We start from the raw sequence: 24,566 nt of genomic DNA on the forward strand, positions 1-24,566 counted from the left end.
ATAATGAATGAAAGAGGAGAGATCACAACCAACACCAAAGAAATACAAACAATTATAAGAACATATTATGAGCAACTCTATGTCAGCAAATTAGATAATCTGGAAGAAATGGATGCATTTCTAGAGATGTATCAACTACCAAAACTGAACCAGGAAGAAACAGAAAACCTGAACAAACTTATAACCACTAAGGAAACTGAAGCAGTCATCAAAAAACTCCCCAAAAAAAGAGCCCAGGGCCAGATGGCTTCCCAGGGGAATTCTACCAAGCATTTAAAGAAGAATACCTATTCTTCTGAAACTGTTGCAAAAAATAGAAATGGAAGGAAAACTTCCAAACTCGTTTTATGAGGCCACCATTACCTTGATCCCAAAACCAAAGACCCCATCAAAAAGGAGAATTACAGACCAATATCTCTGATGAACATGGATGCAAAAATTCTCACCAAAATACTAGCCAATAGGATCCAACAGTACATTAAAAGGATTATTCACCACAACCAAGTGGGATTTATCCCTGGGCTGCAAGGTTGGTTCAACATCCGCAAATCAATCAATGTGATACAATACATTAATAAAAAAAAAGAACAAGAACCATATGATCCTCTCAATAGATGCAGAAAAAGCATTTGACAAAGTACAGCACTCTTTCTTGATCAAAACTCTTCAGAGTATAGGGATAGAGGGTACATACCTTAATATCATTAAAGCCATCTATGAAAAACCCACAGCGAATATCATTCTCAATGGGGAAAAACTGAGAGCTTTCCCCCTAAGGTCAGGAACACGGCAGGGATGTCCACTATCACCACTGCTATTCAACATAGTACTAGAAGTCCTAGCCACAGCAATCAGACAACAAAAAGAAATAAAAGGCATCCAAATCTGCAAAGAAGTAGTGAAACTCTCACTCTTTGCAGATGATATGATACTTTATGTGGAAAACCCAAAAGACTCCACCCCAAAACTGCTAGAACTCATACAGGAATTCAGTCAAGTGGCAGGATATAAAATCAATACACAGAAGTCAGTGGCATTCCTATACACCAACAACAAGACAGAAGAAAGAGAAATTAAGGAGTCGATCCCATTTACAATAGCACCCAAAACCGTAAGATACCTAGGAATAAATCTGACCAAAGAGGCAAAGGATCTGTACTCAGAAAACTAGAAAATACTCATGAAAGAAATTGAGGAAGACACAAAGAAATGGACCAACATTCCATGATCATGGATCGGAGGAAAAAATATCGTGAAGATGTCAATGCTACCTAGAGCAATCTACACATTCAATGCAATCCCCATCAAAATACCATCCACTTTTTTCAAAGAAATGGAACAAATCATCCTAAAATTTGTATGGAACCAGAAAAGACCCTGAATTGCCAGAGGAATGTTGAAAAAGAAAAGCAAAGCTGGCGGCCTCACAATTCTGGACTTCAAGCTCTATTACAAAGTTGTCATCTTCAAGACAGTATGGTACTAGCACAAAAACAGACACATAGATCAATGGAGCAGAACAGAGAGCCCAGAAATGGACCCTCAACTCTATGGTCAACTAATCTTTGACATAGCTGGAAAGAATGTCCACTGGAAAAAAGACAGTCTCTTCAACAAATGGTGTTGGGAAAATTGGACAGCCACACGCAGAAGAATGAAACTGGACCATTTCCTTACACCACACAGAAAAATAGACTCCAAATGGTTTGAAAGACCTCAATGTGAGACAGGAGCCCATCAAAATCCTAAAGGAGAACACAGGCAGCAACCTCTTCGACCTTAGCCACAGCAACTTCTTCCTAGAAACATCGCCAAAGGCAAAGGAAGCAAGAGCAAAAATGAACTATTGGGACTTCATCAAGATAAAAAGCTTTTGCACAGCAAAAGAAACAGTCAACAAAACCAAAAGACAACCGACAGAATGGGAGAAGATATTTGCAAATGACATATCAGATAAAGGGCTAGTATACAAGATCTATAAAGAACTTATCAAACTCAACACCCAAAGAACAAATGATCCAATCAAGAAATGGGCAGAAGACATGAACGGACATTTTTCCAAAGAAGACATCCAAATGGCCAACAGACGCATGAAAAAGTGCTCAACATCACTCGGCATCAGGGAAATCCAAATCAAAACCTCAATGAGATACCACCTCACACCAGTTAGAATGGCTAAAATTAACAAGTCAGGAAACGACAGATGTTGGCGGGGATGCGGAGAAAGGGGAACCCTCCTACAGTGTTGGTGGGAATGCAAGCTTCTGCAGCCACTCTGGAAAACATTATGAGGTTCCTCAGAAAGTTGAAAATAGAGCTATCCTGTGACCCAGCAATTGCACTACTGGGTATTTACCCCAAAGATACAAATGTAGTGATCCGAAGGGGTATGTGCACCCTGATGTTTATAGTAGCAATGTCCACTATAGCCAAACTATGGAAAGAGCCAAGATGTCCATCAACAGATGTTGGATAAAAAAGATGTGGTGTATATATATAATGGAATATTATGCAGCCATCAAAAGGAATGAAATCTTGCCATTTGCAATGACATGGATGGAACTGGAGGGTGTTATACTGAGTGAAATAAGTCAATCAGAGAAAGACATGTATCATATGATCTCACTGATATGAGGAATTCTTAATCTCAGGAAACAAACTGAGGGTTGCTGGAGTGGTAGGGGTGGGAGGGATGGGGTGGCTAGACATTGGGGAGGGTATGTGCTATGGTGAGTGCTGTGAATTGTGTAAGACTGCTGAATCATAGACCTGTACCTCTGAAACAAATAATACATTGTATGTTAAAAAAGAAGAAGAAGATAGCAGGAGGGGAAGAATGAAGGGGGGGAGAATCGGAGGGGGAGACAAACCATGAGAGACTATGGACTCTGAAAAACAAACTGAGGGTTCTAGAGGGGAGGGGGGTGGGAGGATGGGTTAGCCTGGTGATGGGTATTAAAGAGGGCACACTCTGCATGGAGCACTGGATGTTATACGCAAACAATGAATCATGGAACACTGCATCAAAAACTAATGATGTAATGTATGGTGATTAACATAACATAATAAAATAGAAAAAAAAGTTTTATTCCATCACACCCAAGCTCAGTCATTTGCATATTGCCTATGGCAACTTTCACACTACCTTGGCAGAGTTGAGTAGTTACAACAGAGGTTGTGTGACCCCCCCCAAACCCAAAGTATTTACTATCTTTGCCAACCCCTGGTCTAGATCATTCTCTTGTGTAGAAAGAATAAATTCTGCTTGAATAATAGCATGAATGAATGAATTAAAAGCACAAAAGCTTTTAATCTTGATGAAGTCCCAATAGTTCATTTTTGCCCTTGCTCCCCTTGCCTTTGGCGATGTTTCTAGGAAGAAGTTGCTGCGGCTGAGGTCAAAGAGGTTGCTGCCTGTGTTCTCCTTTAGGATTTTGATGGGCTCCTGTCTCACATTGAGGTCTTTCAAACCATTTGGAGTCTATGGTTCTGGGCTCTCTGTTCTGCTCTGATTCTCAGAGAATTTAGAAATGTTCCATGTTATCAAATGCAGACACTGCAGATTAGAACAGGAATGAGAACCTGAAGATGAGATTATTCAACTGGGAGTTAGGAGTCCTTTATTCCTTCCACATCACACAGCACGAGCACTGTGATAAATACTGGCATTTCAGTGTGAACAAAATACATAAAGCCTTTGGCCTCGTGGAGTGTAAAATCGATGAGGGGGAGACAACCATTGACCACTTCATTCTTTTTTCATTAATTCATTCGTTATCTGTTATGTGCCAGGAAATATCTTAGGTACTGGTTATACACCAATTATCACACAAACCATCTATTCTAATGGGGGAACAGAGGGAATAAATAAGTACATATGAAAATAGCAGGTATTAGTAAGTGCTACCAAGAGAATATTAGTTGAACTACACGAAATTAAGATTTTTATTGGCCAAAAATTACTAAATACTGGCAATTGGATATAGTTCAGCCTATCAAGGAGATATGCTATCAAGTGACTTTGGGCAACTTTAAATTAGGGGGGTCAGGGAAGGCTTCATTGAGGAGATGGCATTTGAGCTAAGACTTTAATGACAAGCAGCCTCCTGCCCCGCAAACAGTTAAGGAGATTTCCAGGCCAGGAAAGAGAGTCCTTGATGCAAATATCCTAAGGCCAAATTAAGCTTGGCTTGTTTGAGGAAGAGAAAGCGGACCAGAGAGGGTGGAGGAAGATGAGCTGTGGGAAGGAGGGAGGAGGCAGCCTGGAGACGTAGTCGAGGGGCTAGGTCAGATGGGGTCTTGTAGGTCAGGATGAGGATACTGGCTTTTATTTGAAGAGTAAAGGGGAGGCTTTTAAATAGGAAAGTTACATGATCTGATTTATGGATTCCGAAGTGTTCTCATTCCTCTTGTGTGGAAAATAGGCCACAAGAGCATGAATGGAAGCAGCGAAATGCTTGAGGAGGTAGTGTGGAATTCTGAGCAAAACAAAACAACAGCAAGGAAAGGGGAGGAAAGTGGAGAGTCTGTGAGTGTCTGAGAGCTGAAATCAACAAGAGCTGGTGATCCTGAGGATGTAATTAAGAGGGGGAAATGAGGGATTGGGAGGATGCGTAGCTTTCGGATTTGAGTACCTGGCTGGATAGCCGTGTGATTCATAAACCTCTGAACACCGGAAAAGAGCCAGGTCTTGGGGGAGATTATATGCACAGTTTGCAACCTTGAGTCATCTTTGGGACATACAATTGGCTTTGCTGAGGAGACGTCTGGGAGCTCTGAGGACAGGTCTGGGCTGAGCGTCTCAATCGGGGGAGGAGGGATGGGCATGGAAGTGAAGGTGGTGAATAAGCCCCTCAGAAGATGGGGGAGTGGAGACAACTTGTCCTGCTGATGAGTTCTATGACTTCATTTATCACTTCATCTTCTGGGCTCAACTCTCTCATCTCTCAGTGGGAGAGTTAAACTAGACTTGGGATTTTCTAGACTCTTCCACACAAGTCATACAGGGGCTGGGCAGGGGCACCAGGGAGGCCAGGTATCCAGATCTCCACCTGGTTAATTCCCCCCCAACTGTCAACTTTTTTCCCCCAAGAAGTATCAGTGAATATTAAATCTCATTTAATCATATGGCCAGGCTTGTTCCTTTTGTTGTCACTTCCTTTTTCCTCCTCTGTGTGCTAAGCATATTTTTTTCTTGATTTTTAGAGGATTTTGAATCTTTGAGTGAAGCTTTTGTGTTTGTGCTTTCTTGATGGTCAAGAGGGGAGTCTCCTTGGTGAAAACAGCTGGCGTGCGTTTTGGTGGAAGTGATGCCCATTGAGGTAGACCGTAATTAGAACACCCAACGCACCCTTCCCAGACTTGATTTTTACATTTGACAAAATGGACCTAGGCCAGAAGGACATCAAATATGCAGTTCTTGAGAAAGGTTTATGACCTGAACCTGGGTGCCCCCCACCAGCTCGTATGTTGAAACACTGAAATGTGACGTAAGCAGATTTAAAAATTGTGCCCTGTGATCACTTTTCAGGAGCACGAGGTGTGGCAGAACCCCAGGTATGTGGCCTGGAGCAAACACCTGAAAATACTCCAGGTTATGCGGGTTTGAAAGCCTTTCCGCTGGTATATAGCAAGCATTCTGCTCATCTGTTAATCAGACAAGGGCAGCAATGGTGCCCCCTTTCTGCATTGTAACTGGGGCTCCCACACCTGGATTTCGGAGATTTTACTGACATAACTCCTATCACACATAATGCCCTGTATGCCCTGTTAGCATACACCTCTTCATTCTCCTGCTAGATTATCCCACTTATGAGGTCATGTTATATCTTTCCTCCTCCCACATATGCTAGGCAGCCTCTTCTTGCTGGCTGGCGAATGGCTCAATGAATCAGAATTAGCCGAAAGGATGCCTCATTGTACACAATTATGGAATTTAAAATGCAATCCATAAACACTAGCCCCTTTATAATCCCTTATCCCAGGAGAGGATTAAACACAGTTAAAAGCTGATGGAATATGCTTACCAAGAAGAGGTGTGGACAGAATGAACTTGGGGTACCCTAAGTGGTCAATGTAAAAATGTCGCTCTTTCTCAGGCCTTGCCAGTCCCAGTTTGTGAAGCTTTACTTATTTTAGCCACAAAGTCAACTTCAGTTATGTTAGGCACACATTGAGGGGAAACACAACAGTATCACTGAGTTTTAAATGGGTTAAGACCTGGATCATTATCTAAAAAGGCCTTCGGAGGGCTGCATTGCCACAATTTGTAATCGGAGTCACACACATTTCTGAGCTAGGGTCCACCTTATCCACTTGCACAATACTGTTAATAAGTTAATCACCCAAAACAATGTTTTTAAAAGCACTCTTAAGAAACATTTCAATTTTAAAACTAGGTTACTAATCCAGTTAAAGAAGCACAATAAAATTTATTTGAATAGCTACATCAAAAGAACACTTACAGAAGTACTTTTCCATTTCTTGATTAAAAATAAAATTTAAACCTACAAACAAGAAAGTATCACAGACAGACCCATTAAAATGTTCGTGCCCTTTCATCTAGAAATCTTGGGAATTATTTAATGAAAGCAAAAAGCTATGTGCGTGGATCCTTCAGTAACCTTTCTCAAATGTCACCTACTTCAGGAACCCTTTCCTGATGCTCCAGATGGACAGTCTGCCTCCCTGGAACCCCAGAAATCCCTTGTCCCTTTCCTGTAGCATTTCATGTGGTCTCACCTGCTTCTCAACAATGAACTTCTTGCAGCCACTATCTGCATGATAAGAACCTTTCTCGTCTTTCTTAGCACCCAGAACAGTGCATCAATAACACTGGGCTGCTGGTTCATGGGAGAGTTGTATCCTATGCAGTCAAAAGTCCTTTAAGGAATCTAAATACCATGACAGGTACATGAACAATAAATACTACATCCCATTATGTTGTCCTTCAGTAAGAAAATAAAAAACCTTCTGCCCTTTTCTTACTCTTCAGAAAAGGGAAATACCACCAACACATCACTAATAGCTTAAGCATAACTTTTCAGAAATTTGTTTCCAAGTAAATGAGTTGAAAAGACTACGTAAAACACACACGCACACGCGTATATAAGCTATCAGCACAAAGATGTTCATTGTGTTGTTGTTCATACAAATCAAGGACTGGAAACAATCTAAATTTTCAATGAACAGAGTAATTTAGTAAAATAAGGTACATCAACATCACGGTGCCTCATTAGTCATTGAAATTATGGTTATGAAGAATAGGCAGAAACATGAAAATACATTTGATATTTAACTCGAGAAAGGGTAGATTATAAAATGGCACATACTATATGATGTACATGTATAGCGCAAAGTTCTAGAAAACAAGATGTATGATTTAAAATAAGGAAATTAAAATGAAGATTGGCCATTTTTTTCGTTATTTGCTCTTTCTATTATGTTGTGGGCTTTTAAAAAGAATACAATTAGACAAACACTAAGAGAGAACTCTTAAGAGGGAAATAAGTAAGGCTAATTAATACAAGATAAATGTCAGGAAAAAGAGGTCCCAGTAAGGTACACACTTCTATTCCTTCTTTGGGTCTTGGTTTGGTTCCAATGGAACCATGCTTGGGGGGTAGGTATTTGGGACAACATGACATCATGTAGAACGACTTTTGATAAAAATTCCTCAATTTAACACTTTCATATTTCAAAAATTGCCCAAAGTGGTTTTTTGCTGGGAAATAACATTTGGTGTTAAGTGAAACCTAAAATTCCTCCTGAAGCCTACCAAAGGGGCCAGCTTAGACCCAAGTGGGGGTGATGCATGAGCTCTGCCCCTTTGCGCTCCTTGTGTTCTAATTTTCCTGGGCCTCTGAGAGATGAAGAGGTCAGAGTTCACCTTCTTAGGAGCAGTCCAAGAAGACCTCAGCTCATAAATTGTACTCATTCAGTTTTAGGGTCTGCTGAGCTTTTCATACGACTGGCTTTGCCAAATTAGACCTGGCCAAGAGGAGGAAAACGAACCCACGTTTCCCCAGACTCTCTCACAAGAGGAGGAGGAATACGGTTTTCTGGAAGAAGTCCGCCTTCTTCAGCCCAAGTCCCGAAGAGTCGGGCACATCCCGGTTCGCCCGGCCGCCTGAGCGCCCCGGAGGCGCAGGCGCGAGCGTGGGCGCGGGGTCTGCGGGGAAGCCGGTGCGGGCCCCCCACTTCGCGAGCACGGGCCCCTCCCTGACCCCCCGCCCCCGCACCCCCTCCGGCAGACGAGGCCTCCCCGCGCCTCCGGTGCGCCTGGGCTGGGCGCGGGGCAGGAGGTCCGCCCGTCCCGCCGGCGGCCCGGCGCGGGCGGCTCCGACGACACCGGCTTCCCCGCGGGCGGGGAGGAACTTGGCGGCGAGTGGGACAGCCAGGGGAGAGAAAGAAAAGCAGGCCTACCTTAAAACTTTCCAGTCTCTGAGTGGCTCCAAGTCGGACATGAGGGACACCATGGTCTGGGGGCGGGAGGCGAGCGCAGGCCCGGGGTGGGGAGCGGGGCGAGGGGGAGCCGGTCTCGCGTCGGGCCGGGCGGCGGGGCGCCGGCTCTGCCCACTTCCCCGGCCGATAAGCGCTCGCGCGTCCCGGCTGCTCTCCACCCCCACATCAATCCTGCGCTATATTACTTCCCGGGCCCGGCTCATTTCTCCACACCACCTTTTAAAGCCCCTGTAATCTGCTCCAACTGATCAAATTTGACCTTTTTGTAGCCCACTTTATTCCAAGCACAGCTCTCGGTTAAATCTCTCTTTATTAACACCGTCCTCCTTGGCTTTCTTTTGGAACAAACACAGATCAAGCCTGAAGCCTCCAGACTTTACCAGCAATCATTTACAGATTACGGCAAGCTGCACGCAGCCTCCTCCTCTGGGGCACTCCTCCTGCCTCGCGGATTTTTGCTTTCATATTCCTGTCAGAAGACTGGTTAGGTTTCTTTCTTCGTGTGTGTGTGTGTGTGTGTGTGTGTCTTGGGTTCTGGGACACTCGTGTGTGTGTTTGTGTGCGTGTGTGTGTGTCTTGGGTTCTGGGACACTCGTGTGTGTGTTTGTGTGCGTGTGTGCGTGTCTTGGGTTCTGGGACACTCGTGTGTGTGTGTGTGTGTATGTGTGTGTGTGTCTTGGGTTCTGGGACACTAGCATCCGGCTTAGAGCTTCCCCTCAGAGGCTGGAATTACATGACTGTTAGGATTTGTTTTTTAAAAATAATTTGGAATCGGGCTGCTAACAAACTAGAATTTACTGTGTGTTTTCTGGCAGTGATTTTGCTACACCGCTTTTTTTTTTCTTCTTTCTTTCTTGTGTTTGTAAATAGCATGAGGGAGGGGATGTAGAATCTCTGACTGTTAAGGGAAAAGGGTGTGGGCTTTTCTCCCTCAACTTGTGTATCTTTGTCCTTCCTTTAAAGCTGAACATCCTTTCAATGATCATCTGAAACTGTGCATAGCAGATGTTAGAAAATAAATATATATTTTGATATATATATATATATATATATATAATCTCAAGAGTAGGATTATTTTCCTCTAGCATCTCCAGAGCATCTCCTCTCTGCTGATGTAGTTTCTTTGTGAGTGTACGGATTCCTTATTTTCATAAAGTACTTCCTCTGAAGCATGGTTTTCTGCTTTCCCCCGGTTCCAGCTAAGACTCTACAGCTGAAGCTCTTCCTCCTGTCCTAGCAGGACTCTGGAGATAAAAGACCTTGAAATCATCTGGTACAGTGGGCTCTGGACAGAAAGTCTCTCAGGTCACTAAGATTCCTCTCAGAGCTGCGTGCCACATGAGCTTTACTTGATATTCTCTCTTTATCCATCAAATTTCTCCTTTTCCTACACTTATTTTAAAAGGAATTTTCAAGATCATTACCATAAATGGAAAATCAGCTTCACTGGTCTAATAAAACAATTGACCCAGACACATAAACCAGCTAAAGGCACTGATCTAGGGCTTTTTTTTCCTCTTGGTTGAAAAGAGAGTTTAACGAATGTTAGGGGGTGTTGAGACACTCACACGAACCGGGGACTTGCCCAACAAGGAAGAATAAAGATTTATTTATTTTAGCAGGGGGTGGGGGGCAGAAGGAGAGAGAATCTCCAGCAGACTCTGCCCTGAGCATGGGGCCCGAGATGGGGGGCTCCATCCCAGAACCCTGAGATCATAACCTGAGCTGAAACCAAGAGTCAGATGCTTAACCCACTGACCACCCAGCCACCCCAGGAATAGTAAAGATTTAAAGGGAACATGATACGATTCAAATTTTGTGAATACCTTACTACCTAAAATCATCAGCCAGGAGGAAGGATTCCTGTCTCTTGCTTTTAGGCAGAACCTACCAAGAAAGAAGATCTCTGTTCTTTCCAGAGTCTCTACAGGGAAAGATGTGGTGACAGCTATTGGAAGCATGCTGCTTTTATTATCAGGAACTTTTCCTAGTCAACTCCAAATGCCCCCTCACAGCATTTTAAATCCGTTTCCCATCCCCCTTTTCTCGAAGGACTCCATCCTCAAAATATGCAGCAAACACTCAGCCAACATATGCTTGTTCTTCTACAGTCAAATATACTTTCCTTAATGGCTGGAAGTGACTCTCTTCAGAAGTACAATCCTCTTTATACTGAAATTAAAAAGAAGTTTATACCTTTTACCCCAACTATTGCCTCGTTGGGGCTTCATGCTTCTTCCTGGGCTGTATTATTGTCCCACTGGGGATCTTGGGCCACAAAGTAATAATGTGGAAACATGTACATAACACTTCTAATCCCCAAGGACGTCACCAAATGTGGGTGATAATAATAACATTTGTGCAGAGTGGACCTCCAAAGGGTTTCAAAGGCTTAGATAATTAGTAACGTGTTTCTCCCTTTAGAAAGTTAGCAAGAGAAAAACAAAAGTTTATAATGAAATAGTTTCTGTGACTGTAACGGCATCATTCTTATATCATGAACCCCCCACACCACTGAATTCAGATCTGGGGAAAGACAGAGAAGGAGGCCTTAACTCTTGGGGTTCAGGGTTAATGGGTGAAAGGGGGGAGGAACTTGGCTTCTGGTCACAGGACAAAAAGACAACAGCATGCTCATAAACTATGAAATAACATTTTAAGGCATTAGTCCTTCCAAAAACTTTTTAAGGCAGTAGAAACTTTCCTCTGAAAAAAGTCTGCACCAAATTCAAGTAGAGAAAGAGACAATAGCGGAAGTTTATTACTAGGTAGAGGGAACTGTTCTCATTTCTTTCAGGGTATTAACTTGTTCAGTCCTCATAACTAACTTGTTAATGAGGTGAATTATCAGAAGCACCCCCATTTTGTTAATGCAGATGAGGATATTTGGGCACACAGAAAGTAAGCAAATGGCGGGAGCTCCCAGGGCTAGTCGCCCTTTGGGGGAGGGGTGGGACCCAGAAAGTGTGCCTATGGGACCCCAGGAACAACCACTGCAGGCACGCCCCCCCCCCCAACAGAGAGGAATATTTGGGCAGAGAGCCTCTGCTCAAGGGTAGGACTGGGGCTGGCATCAGGTTAGGGATGGGTAAGAGGGGTTGCTTAAATCTCATGCTTTTATTCCTAGGGCTCCCTAGAGAGATCCTAGCTTTAAGGACACACTTTGAAATCCACTTCCTGGAAGTACTTGGTGATGAGGGAGATGAATGATCTTTTAAAGGTCGTATTGAGTCCAAATCACACAGAATATTTTGCCCTTTGCTTTCTCAACGCTGAGGACCAAGTGTTTCCTTACGTACCTCTGGAGTAAGCCCACGTTTTCTATATCGCGGATTCCTTTTCCCCTTCCTCCAAGGACTACGTTCCTGATTCTGAACAGCTTCGCATCAGATGGATCCTTCCTACTAAGAGAAAGCCCATCAGAGTGATTTGCTCACTAAAGAGAAACAAAAATACTGCTCTGTTCAAAACTGGGCCAACGGGGGCACCTGGGTGGCTCAGTCGTTAAGCGTCTGCCTTCAGCTCAGGTCATGATCCCAGGGTCCTGGGATCGAGTCCCGCATCGGGCTCCCTGCTCTGCGGGAAGCCTGCTTATCCCTCTCCCACTCCCCCTGCTTGTGTTCCCTCTCTCACTGTGTCTCTCTCTGTCAAATAAATAAACAAAATCTTTAAAAAAAAACAAAACAAAAAACTGGGCCAACGACTCATCTATAAGTCAGGAAAAGCAAGAATAAAATTTCTATACATAAAACACAAAGGTTAAGGTTACTTAGCCTTGCGCAAACTCGGGCCAAAAAATATAATCTTCCTCCATGTCACAGTATGAATTACAGGATTTAATTTGATCTGTGTTCTTTTTTTCATATTTTCATAAATTTGCGCCTTTAAAAACTCAGATTACTTTGTCATTGCTTATAATGGCTCTTCAATAGTTGGCTCTTTGGAATGCTCCCTATGTGTTAAGAAAGAATCCAATCCATAAGAAGCAATATTCATGAATTGTCTTACTATTACCAGCGCAAGACTCAACATTCTCCTGTTCATATAACTAAGGGTTTTGTGCTACCCCTGCCTCTTTCCAAGTACAGAAACCCAAACCCAAATCCAAACAGAAGCAACCCCACAGTCTATACCTTTTCCATCCAAAGGAAACCCCAACCCCATGAGCCTGTGATCTCCACAGGTATTGGGCTTAAAGTCACCTGGAAAGCACATTGAAAGGCAGAATCTCAGTAGGGAGACAACAGCAGGGGCCCAGGAATCTGCATTTCACACCAGACCCAGGACCTTGCAGAAGACCCCGAAAAATGCTGAGAAAAAGTCAGCAAGCATGAAGTTTACCAGGTCATATAGCCTCTCACATGGGCGTAGTCAATGTCACTGGAGCCAAAGCTGAAGATCTGTGGAAGCTCATCTTATATGTCAGAGGATCAGGAAGCACCTGGAGTTGTGAATTAGCCAAAGAACAAAAGAAAACAGGCCTTCTCCATCAGCGGGTTGTTAGACTAACTCCTGAAGAGAGGTTTGGAAAGCAGGTATGAAGTCTCAGGAAATTTCTCTCTCACAAAATGTCTAACTTCCTGAGAGTAAAAAACTTAAAAATTAAAAAAATAATAAAAAATAAAAGCACCTTCGCTAGGGAAAAAAATACACATTTTTAATGTCCTCTTTTTCATTCTCTGTTTGTCTCTTGATTCCAAGGAATATGATTATCCTAAATAATTGTTTTTGTTTTAGGAAGTCTTGCTTTACACTTATTTGTACCTAATTCTGTTACTTCCTGATAAAGATTCTTTCCCCTTCTGTTTCTCCCAGGCTTTTTTTTTTCTTATTTGCCAGCTCTTAACTTCTCCTCAAGTGGATAAGTTCCCTCTGTCCCTATAAGAAACTGAAATGACTAATTGGAAATGCATTCATTCCACTTCTGTTAAAGCAGCTTTCCTGGTCTTGTTGATGTGCTAGTGTTTTAAAGTTGGCAGATGGATCGAGCCCAGAATCTCCAGCACTTGTTCTTGACCCTGGAAATAGGATCCAGCTTTGCATGCTTTACATAGCAAACCATAGTGTGGTAATGATGATAGACAAGGGTTGCCAGATAAAACATAACACACTCTGTTAAAACTGCATTTCAGAGAAACAATGAGCAAATTTTTAGTGTGAGTATGCCCTCCCCAATAGGGCATGGGACATACTTACAATAAAAAAATTATTTGCTCCCCCCCACCACCGAATGCCAACTTTAACTATGGGCCCTGTGTTTTTATTTGCTGAATCTGATAACCCTATGTTAGATTGATTCTTAAATAAAAATAGCAAGATTACGGTGATTATTATTTTTCATTTCTGGTGGTCTATAAAGGCATCCTGATGTCATTGGGTAGGCATCAAAATGCATTTATTTAAAAATTCTTAAAGCTTTTCTCTTGTCTTAGTTGTTATAAGCCAAACATAAAAAGCCACATTTGAGACTGCTTTTTCAACAAAGCAGGGATATGATTAAAGTATGCTTGTATCTTATTAGATATTGGATATCAATATTGGGCATTAGGAAATGCCACCCAGCCATCTTGTCTTAAGCCTGGCTAGTTGAATGCATTTTTAATTGGTGGTAACATTGATATGCTCAGATGGACTAAAGCTGACGTTTTATAAATTGGGCAGCATCTTTATATTTATTTTATACAGAGTGACTTGGCAGTTAACACAGCTGCTGTGTTTTGTTTTTGTACCACACATCAGCTCCTGCTGGAAGAAATCTGTACCTGAATAGTTAACCATTAATCTTCAGTTATATAAAATGTGTATTGTACATATCCTCACTTTAAGGATGTCTGTAGAGACGAACTTCCAAAGATGGTCGGTTTTTCTTCTTCTTCTTTTTTTTAATAAATGAATATAACTTGAATGGAATTTCAAGTGCTTCCATGTTTGGCTCACAACACCTGATGCAATGGAAAGCCTATGAACAGAGACGTGTGTTTTGTTGCTACGTCAATGGCTTGAGAATTACTATTATGGGACACTAAAAAAAAATTGCTATTATTTATTTTGTTAAAATTCTAAAGGGTCTCTGAAGAGATAGCTTCGAAACCTGCTAAGTATAGGGAAAGGCCAAACATGTTATTCAGGGTCTACGTATGTACCAAATATTTTCTACTGATGCAAAGGCCCTTCTAGCAATTGGGAAGGAATGCTTTTTTCATTTGGAACCTTAGTCAGCTGAACAGGAGGGCAAAGTGGATTCAAGCTGGGGGAGGGGAGTGTGGGGTCTTTGCCAGGCATATTTTACAAGTGAGAAAGGAAGAGAGAGGAGACTCACACCCAGCCCACTGCTTTTCATGCCATGCAAAGGAATCAGAGGCCAAATTTGATACATACAGTGGGAAAGAAAGGAAATTCAAGCTTTAACTCCTATATTGCCATGGAAGATGAGATTTTCAAAGCTGTGTAATGTCCTTCTTTGAATTCCCAGTCTGCTTTTGTTAGGATTCACGGCTTACACCAACAGGGACAAAGGAATGCCCAGAAAAAGGATGTATTGTTCAGACAGTCCCCAGGGCCCAGGCCTGGGAATAAAACCTGCAACATGGATCTTATAATCTTGTTCTGTTTTTCTTGAAATGGCAGTTTCAGATTGCTCTGGTGTTTGTGTCCTTACAGACAGGACTCCTCATCGGTTTTTAAAAGGGAAATCTGAGTTTTTGAGACAAGGCAAGCCCAATGGCCAAGTTGCCAGTCAATGAGACAGTGTCAATTTCTGCCCCTGGGGGAGGACTGCCTGACCAGGACTATTGCCCTTGAATCACTAGGAAGAAAAGATAAGCTTTGCATCATTCTCCCTGAATCAAACCCCCCTTTTTAAATTATTGAATGAATAGACATAAAATTTACTCTACATAACTGCTATGCTTGTGTGAACTCTTAACCCTAATTATTATAAACTCTGTTTACAATTTGTTACAAACAATCCACAGACCTGCACTGCTCTGCTTTTCAAACACTGAGGAGTTACTGATGCAAAGTATGCTACAACAATTCTAAAAAAAAAAATTTAGATACTTTTAAAGAATAATTTTAGGGTCTGTATTGAGTGAATAGAAACTATATCCATTTATATTGTTGAAGAAACAAAAAAAATGCACTAAACTCTTCTAGTAAAAGATTAAAAATTAAAATCAATTAACTTAATAGCCAGTTGATGCCAAAGATTCCTTAAGTCACCATTTAATGAGAAATTTTAAAATCACTTATAATTACATTAATGCTCTAAAAATTGGGACTCGAGCTCAGTGAAAATAATTCTTTGTTGACTGACAAGTTTGGAAATTACTAACTGCTTGTGACACAGCTCCAACTGGTTCCTCTAATTCCTATTTTATTCTTCATTAGAGAGAGGAAAACAAAACACAGCTGCCAGTTTGCCACAATTTAAGATAATCTCAATATATGAAAATCCAAGTGTACTGCCCAAAGATTACGTTTAGATTACAAAATATTGTGAAGAGTTCCTTAATATATTTAATTTCCTCTAGTGTACGTAAGCATTTCCTTAGATCACTAAACAGTTGAGACATAGTTATAGGTAGAAGGGCCTAGAAGTGAAAATTAGAGGAAAAGTGTGTTGATTTAACAAACCTATAGCACTTACTATGTACTAGACACTGTTCTAAAGTCTTTGCAAAAATTAACTCACTAAATCCTCATAACAACCTATGGGGCAGATATTATATTTCTGTCTTCATTTTACAGGCATGGAAACTTTTTAGGTAAGAGGGAGGGTACATGATCATTGTAGGGTCATAGCAGAGGCAAGATTTGAAACCCATTGGTCTGGCTTTAGAGTCACTCTCATTCTGTACATGGCGGGTATCTTGTAATTGACAATCAGAAACAAGTGTAAAGCATTTTAAAGTCAAAATGTAATTCAACTGGATGATTAAATTAATGAGCATGGTGATTTCAATAAGACTTTCCCATGAACATATCTAACTCATAGATCAAGGCAGAAAGCAGAAACCATAGGTTTATTCTTTTTTTTTTTTTAAGATTTTATTTACCTATTTGAGGAGAGAGAGAGAGAGAGCGCATGTACACAAGCAGGGGGGGGGAGCAGAGGGAGAAACAGACTCCCCACTGTTGGGGAGCCAGAGGCAGGACTCAATCCCAGGACCCTGAGATCATGACCTGAGCCCAGGGCAGATGCTTAACTGACTGAGCCACCCAGGCGCCCCACCATAGGTTTATTCTTAGATCTCTGAAGATGAACTGATCATCCATTCACCTCCCTTTAAAAACCACTTCTCTCAGCGTCCTTTCTGAGTGAGATAACTATAGTAATATAATGACCACTTGCTTGCCTTTGTAAACATCCATCCCTAATTGGTCCTACATAGGAGGAAACAACCCCTGCTTCAACCCTCATATATGTCATTTATACATACTCTACCAGAGCAAAAATATGCATATAAAATCTCTATAAGAATCAAGAAATATAAGTTAAAATACAATGAGATACAGTGTTTTACCCATTAAACTGGTAAACATCTTTAAATGGTTATATGTAATGGTAGAATGAGGTACAATTAAATGGGCCCACTCATATATGGCTGGTGAATGTTTAAACTGTTGTCAAGAAAGCCATTTGGTAATAAGTGCCAAAAAATTTTAAAAAAATATCCTTAGTATTTGACCCAGAAATTTCACTTCTAAAGGTTTTTATTTTCGAGATTTATGCAGAAGGATATTCATTGCAATACTAATGATATTAATGAACTATTAGAGGCCACCTAAATGTCCAACAATTTAAGGTACATGAATATGTTGTAACTATGTTACAATGTTTGTAACTACAAAATGGGATATTATGAAGCCATTAAAGCCATGCTTTGGTGGAATAACTCTGAAAAACTTTCCAAATAAGTGAAAAATGTAGGACATAGTACGTTAAATATACATATTATCAATATTTTGTGTTGCTACCAGGGATTGGAAACTCAACTGCCAACAGTCCACAGAGGCATTCTAGTGAGTGAAACTGGCAAGGAAGAGGTCCATTAAAATGCAACAATCTTCCTTTCTCCAGTTTTTCTGGAATATTCAGTCTTCTTTCTCTTTTACCATTATGTTTCCTCCCCCCACCACCCATTTTTCTTTTTCCCACTCTTATTGAAGACCAGACACAGAAATATCTATCTATACTGTACACACGTGTAATTACTCGCCATGGAAATTCAGCAATATTAAGGAACAGCACACAGAGGAGTGAGAGCAGCTCTCTAGAGAGACGAGCCTCTGGGGGTAGGAGTCCTACCCAATCTATTCTTGCCATAACAGGTGGAGCCCACAAGTTACCCCTTCATTCAAGGATGACAGAAATCTTACTTTTTCAGGTGAATTCTGATTTGTATGGTTGACTTAAGATTTTACACACACACACACACACACACACACACAGAGCGAGGACCAAACAAAACACATTGAGAGACTTCAAGTTTGTGACTTCCAGTATCCACACTTACGTGCAGGAATGCAAAAACAACTGTTAAGAAACATATAAAAATACAATGACTAGCATCATTTTGACGAGATTGGGTGCATCAGGGGTGGTACAGCTGTAGACAGCTAGCGTAACTTCAATCGTTTTATTTTCTTTTACACGTTTGCTATTTCCTAAGTTCTCTCCATGTATTTTTTTTTTCTCTCCATGTATTTCTTTTTATAATCAGAGATCTATGACCTCCTCTTGTATTACTGTATCTATTTAGTAATCCTTTTGGGAGATATAGAGTAGTTTAAAAAACATGCATGGCCCTATTTTGAAGTTTGTCTCCCATCTTACATTTCTAGGTATGTCCACACACCTACGTGGTTATAGATCATGTTCTTATTCATGAAATCATTACTTCTAAGCTGTCAGAAGCTTCTTTAAAAAACAGGGGTCTAAAAACTTGTCTCATTTTTTTTTTTTTTTACTCCTATGTGGCTTACTCCTGTGATTTTCTGCTTAAATTCAGCTGCATATTTCTTTTCTTCTTCAAATCACATCCAACCTTCTCAATTATAGCTAGGTGATGTTAAGCTATTTTCTAATCTAGTGGTGGAGACCTTTGATGGTAAAATGCTGGCAGTTCACTGGCCAAAGTGCCTTTTATTTTTTAAATGATTAGGACATTCCATAGCTGTTTGGACAGGCGTGGCTTTGGGAACAGAAAAGACAGTTTTAAGGTTTAAGTTAGCACTGCCACCTCTGACGCATGCTTCTCTGGACAGTCACCTTAACAAAAGGGGATTAAAAAAAGAAAAAGGAATGTAGCCAACAAGTACAGTACTCAGTCTAGGAAAAAAAAGAATGTAACAGGCTCAGGCAATTGAGGGTTAGGATGAAGTAACCGGTGAAAACGACAAAGCCCTCTCTTTCTGTTGGACAAAGCATGCTTTTCACAAAGCTCAAAACGAATTAATTACGGAATTATGGCTGCACACATACGGTAAACTTTATTCACCCTGACCCCCTCTGGGTGTCTTCTGTTTAAAGGGTGAGGCTTCTTGGAAACAAGCTTGTTTGACCATTTCTCTTGTTTATAGAGCATGCATTTACGAAAATTGGGAACACAGAGAGAAAAATCTGGATTTCATTTTTAACCAGCCATTGTTTTTCTAATTTCTCTATTTTCCTGAAAGCATATTGTATTTTTTAAAGTATTAAATAAAAAGAGAAAATGAAAATTGTTCACATTATTATAGAATAAAAATAAGTGTATCCTAGCCATTAGGCTGACATTATTCAATCAGAAAATAGAGTAATTCATTCTCAAAGGAAGGCTTGATAGAATCTTTAAAATGAGGTGTGTGTGCGTGTGTATGTGTGTGTGTGATATCAAACCTTAAGGGCTTTTTTTCCGCCGAAGCATTAAAAGTGAGAATTCTGATTTCTTGTTGACAATGTTTAAATGAATATGTCAATTTATAATTACAAATGCAAAGGGAAACTTTTTATAACTGAATATTTAACATATATTACAGTTATAACACAAACTACATAATGTGGTTCTTGCCCCATTTTGGCCATGCTTCTTTTCTACAAAGGAGGGATCTCAAATCACTCACCTTAAAACTTGAAAATAGTTTTCTGAGATGGTGAGTTCTCTATGAAAATGGGGGTAGATTATTCTATGGCCTTTCCTTTAATGTCTATGTGTGTGTTTTAATAACATAACCCTTACAGGCAAATAAAGATCAAAAGGAGTCGAAGGCAAGTATTTCCTGTAGGGGCAGAGGGTCCAGAGAGGTTAAACTCACTATGTCTGTGATTTTCACTTTGCTTAATTGTAAAATGCTTCTTGTTCTTATAGCACCTTTGACCTCCATGACCCCCTGAAAATAAGGCTAGGCCATTTATTTCCTGTCAACTTGATTTCCATTCTTTGAGTTGAATCACAGAGTATAGAAAACTTGTCAGAGCAGATTGAGAAATATAGAAATATTTCAAGGGTTTCCGCTCTAACTTCCTTTTAAAAGAATTAACCTTTTACAGTTTTTTTTTTTTCTTTTTCCAGATGAATCACAAGCTGTGACTCAAGACTTCTCATCATCCAGATCTAAGTTTTATGATTGGCCAACTGTATGCCTTTGTGATGTCGTGGTGTAGGGCCATTTTTAATGCCTTTTCTGAATACCCAACCTGACCAGAAATCTGTAAGTAGACAGTCAAAGGAAATATTTATTCCTGATAACACTTAATATGGGCCAGGCACTTTATATACATGATCTCTTTTAATGCTCACATAAATACTATGAGGTATGGGGCGCCTGGCTGCCTCAGTCAGTGAAGCTCTTGATTTTGGCTGAGGTCACGCTCTCAGGGTCCTGAGATGGAGCCCAAGGTCAGGCTCTGCACTCAGTGGGGCATCTGTTGCCCTCCCTCTTCTTCTCCCTCTGCCCCTCCTCCCGCCCACTCACATGGGCTCACTCTAAAAAGAAATAACTAAAATCTTTAAAAAAAAAGACTATGAGGTATGTATTATTATCATCCCTGTTTCACAAATGGGGAAGTGCACAGCCATTACATGGCGGACCACAATCCCAGCTCACGTGTGGCTGACTCCAGAATCTATGCTTTCCCAGTGGTTTTCAATCTTGGCTTGGAGCTTTCACATCTCAACGTCCAGGACAGCCTCCAGATGAAATCGAAATGGAATCTCTGAGGGCGGTATCACCCAGGCATCATCAGTATTTCTAAAAACTTCCAGGTGATGCTAATGTGCAGGGTGGGTTGATACCATTGCCCTACAGGGATTTTCCCTTCCTTTCCTCCTTCCTTCCTCCCTCCATCCTTTCCTTCTTTCCTTCCCTCCCTCCCTCCCTCCCTTCCTTCCTTCCAAGAGAATGCACAAGAGCACAAGCGGTGGGGGAGGGGCAGAGGCAGAGGGAGAGACAGAATCTCAAGCAGGCTCCACGCCCAGCATGTAGCCCAACACAGGGCTCAATCTCATGACCCTGAGATCATTACCTGAACCAAAATCGAGAGTCAGATGGACTCTTAACCCATGGAGCCACCCAGGCACCCCTAGGGACTTCTTTATTGATCACCACAAAAAAACAAGGGTTGGCTGTAATTCATACTTGAGCCACATGCATAGGGAAGTTTTATGAATCTTCATTTTATATTTGAGAGTAACCCTTCATAATGGTTTCGGTGTGCAAATACGGTGGAATTTGACTTGAAAAATTTAAAATTATATAATTAGGCACTTTCAACTTCCGCTGTAAGCATTCACGGATCCAAGCCTGACAACATGAAATCAGGCAGTGGAGGTGAGGGTACAGGGAGGACAGGTACCCACACATCAGCCTCCCATACAGGTGATGTGGGTCCACGTGTGTCCAGCTAGATATAGCAAGCCATCTAAACCCCAGAAACCTTCCCAAAGGCAGCAAGTTTGAGATCATGACCTCCCATTCTTATTTTGCTTGAGAACAACCCCTGCTGGAGACTGAAAGGATTCTTGCTCAGAACTTCAGCTAGAGTGCATTTCAGGTCTTCCAGAAATAATAATGTATTAGTTTCCTGGGGCTGCCATAACAAAATACCACAAACTGAGTAGCTTAAACAACAGACATCTATTGTCTCACAGTTCTGGAGGCTAGAAGTCTGAGATCAAAGTGTCGGCAAGGCTTGTTCCTTCTGAGGGCTGTGAGGGAGAAGCTGTTCCAGGCCTCTCTCCAGCTTCTGGTAGCCTCAGGCATGTCTTGGCTTATAGATGGCTGTCTTCTTTCTTTATGTGTCTTTGCCTCTGTGTTCAAATTCCCCCTTTTCATAAGGCCATAGTCATATTGGATTAGGGGCCCACCCTAATAACCTCATCTTCACTTGATCACCTACCAAGACCCTCTTTCCACAGGTCCTGGGTGTTAGGAACTTCAGTATCTTTCAGAGGGACACAATTCAGCCTGCAACAAATACTGTCTGCCAATGGAAAGAAGTTATCACTAACTAGAAATTGCGAAAATCCCCAATGAGAGGAAATTTCTTAATTTTTCTGAAAGAAGATAAGAACTATACCTTAAACATGTATAGCACTTTAAAGCTTAGAAAACATATTCTTAGACACTAACTCATGACCCTCACAGAAGCCCTATAGATTTACTAAATAAATGAAAATCAGAGAATTTGATTAAACACTTTGGGGCCACACAACTAATAAGGGTGGTGGGAGAGGTGGGGTCTATGGTTGAAGCTGTCATCCAACCCCACAATCTACTGCTGTCCCCAAATAAATTAGAGGTCCAGCCTGACTCATCACAGACCATGAAGCATGATGGCTGAGAAACCTCACATTGACTGAGCTGATGTCACAAAGAACCTGAATGGTCTGACCATGAGAAGGCAAAAGAAGGTGAAAATATTCTCCCTCATGGAGCAGAGCATTCAAGATGAGACACTGAGGGGAAAAAAGGAAACTCAATGCTTCCCATAAATACTGGTTATTGACAAGGGGACAAGGACACTGAAGACTCGCTCTTTCAGTAAGTGGGTTCATTTTCACAAAATGCTTTCTTTGATGGAATGCTTGATTTCTTAGTGTTTCTGTGATGACTCAATAAGAGTAGAATGTTTTATCAACCATGCATGTTGCTTCTTGAAACATGCTGAGCCCCCAGTGGAACAGTTACTCAGAGTCTATAATAACTTCAACTTAATACCCATTGACAGGGGCACCTGGGTGGCTCAGTCGTTAAGCGTCTGCTTTTGGCTCAGGTCATGATCCCAGGGTCCTGGGATCAAGCCCCACATCAGGCTCCCGGCTCCTCAGGAAGCCTGCTTCTCCCTCTCCCACTCCCACTGCTTGTGTTCCCTCTCTCGTTGTCTCTCTCTTTGTCAAATAAATAAAATCTTAAAAAAAAAATCTTTTATTCTTATTCTTGACAGATATTCATATGTACAGAATTTGGGTGGGACTGGGGAGCTCCACAAAATGGCTCTTTGGCTGTAGACTCTATATTAAAATACAACAAAACAAACAACAAACAAAAGAGCCAGAGTATTCAAATCATATCAGTATATGTCCAAAGGTAGGATTTAAAAGGCACTTTCTTTAAAGAAAGTGTGCTTATCCCTCTTGAGAAAAACAAAACAAAGCAAAATAAAACAAAAACACAAAACCCTCTCCTATCAGAGATACCAGGACTAACCAGGTATGAAGGGTCAGAACCTACCTCTCTCTCCCTCTCTTCGTATCTTATCTGCAACCAGCTTCCCCTCTCTTCCTCTGTAACTCCCAATCCTGACCAAAATTTTCCTCCAGGGATCCACCAATATGGGCCTTTGAGTGGGATATCTGAGACTAGAAAGTTGTCAGTTTTCTTAAATATCGTTCAGGCCAATGACCATTTTACAGAAAACAACAAGAACAAACAAAAGAGCCATGTGCTTTGCAAATGTCAAATCCTTATTCAAGCCAGGGCCTGACCTGAGGAGCGGTGGGCTCCTCTATTCTTTGGACCTTTCCATTCCACCTTTACAAAACTTCCAGTCTCTCCTTCCTTCTCCTTCTTCCTGTTCCTCTCATCCCTTCTCTAGACTCTGACCCCTTGCTCCAGCATGGAGCATGGCAGTAGGAAGCTTTCTGTTAGCAAGCACTGGTCCCAGCGCTCTTGCTACAAATTGAACAATTGAGGCCATCTAGAAAGCACTGGACTCAGTGCCCTCCTTGATGCATCTTTACACTTTTTGTGTTGACCCTCAGTGGAAATAGTGTGTATCCAAATTATAAATGGGGGAAATCATTAGCTAGGCCTGATGCAGCATCCAACTGGTTATCAAGACCTGTTGTCTGCCTTTACATCTAAGCATAAATGTCATCTCCTCCATGAAGCCTTCCTGGACTTCCAGCAAGAATTTTAGTTGTTCCCTCCAGTGTTCCCATTGCCCCATATATGTATCTCTACTAGAACCCACTGCTCCATAGTTCCTTGTATCTTTGTCTCTCTCCCCAGCAGACTGAGATTCACAGAGTTCTTAATTGTGACTAATTTTTTATTCTAAAACATGTATTCATTTATTTATTCTTCTCACATATATTTATTGATCACCATTATTAGTCAGACTCTATGGTCTGAGCAAGGCATGTTTTGGTCTAGTTAGAGAGAAAAACAAATAAATAGGTGATTACTATTCAGAATAAGTGGAGCAATACAAATCTCAGTTTATAACTCAGATGTGGAAGGAATATGTATTTTTTCTTTAACTTGGCTTTATTTTTTTGAGTTCCTATGTCACCAGGGAAGCTCAGCTTTCAGTTAATGTATAATTTCTCCCCCTTTTCCTTGCTTTAGTCTAAGTTCTGGGAGCTTATAATTTACTAAGGTTTTAGAGGCAGGAGGGTCACCTGATGCTTAAGCATCTGTGTAGATATGTGCTTGTTTGGACATCCATGCAGAAAGGCAACAAGACATCTCACATTCTTACCTACCTGGCCTCTCCAGGTTGTATGGCTTTTTCTCTCAGGTCATTGTAGTGCTTAAGATTCCTGTTGAATCTTCCCTGAGAACTTGACCTCACCAGGCACTATGCCCAAGAAAGGAGGATAGATCCTTCATGCCCC

This window comes from Neomonachus schauinslandi, chromosome 5 (genome assembly GCF_002201575.2).
Source record: "Neomonachus schauinslandi chromosome 5, ASM220157v2, whole genome shotgun sequence".
In the NCBI taxonomy this organism is placed as follows: Eukaryota; Metazoa; Chordata; class Mammalia; order Carnivora; family Phocidae; genus Neomonachus; species Neomonachus schauinslandi.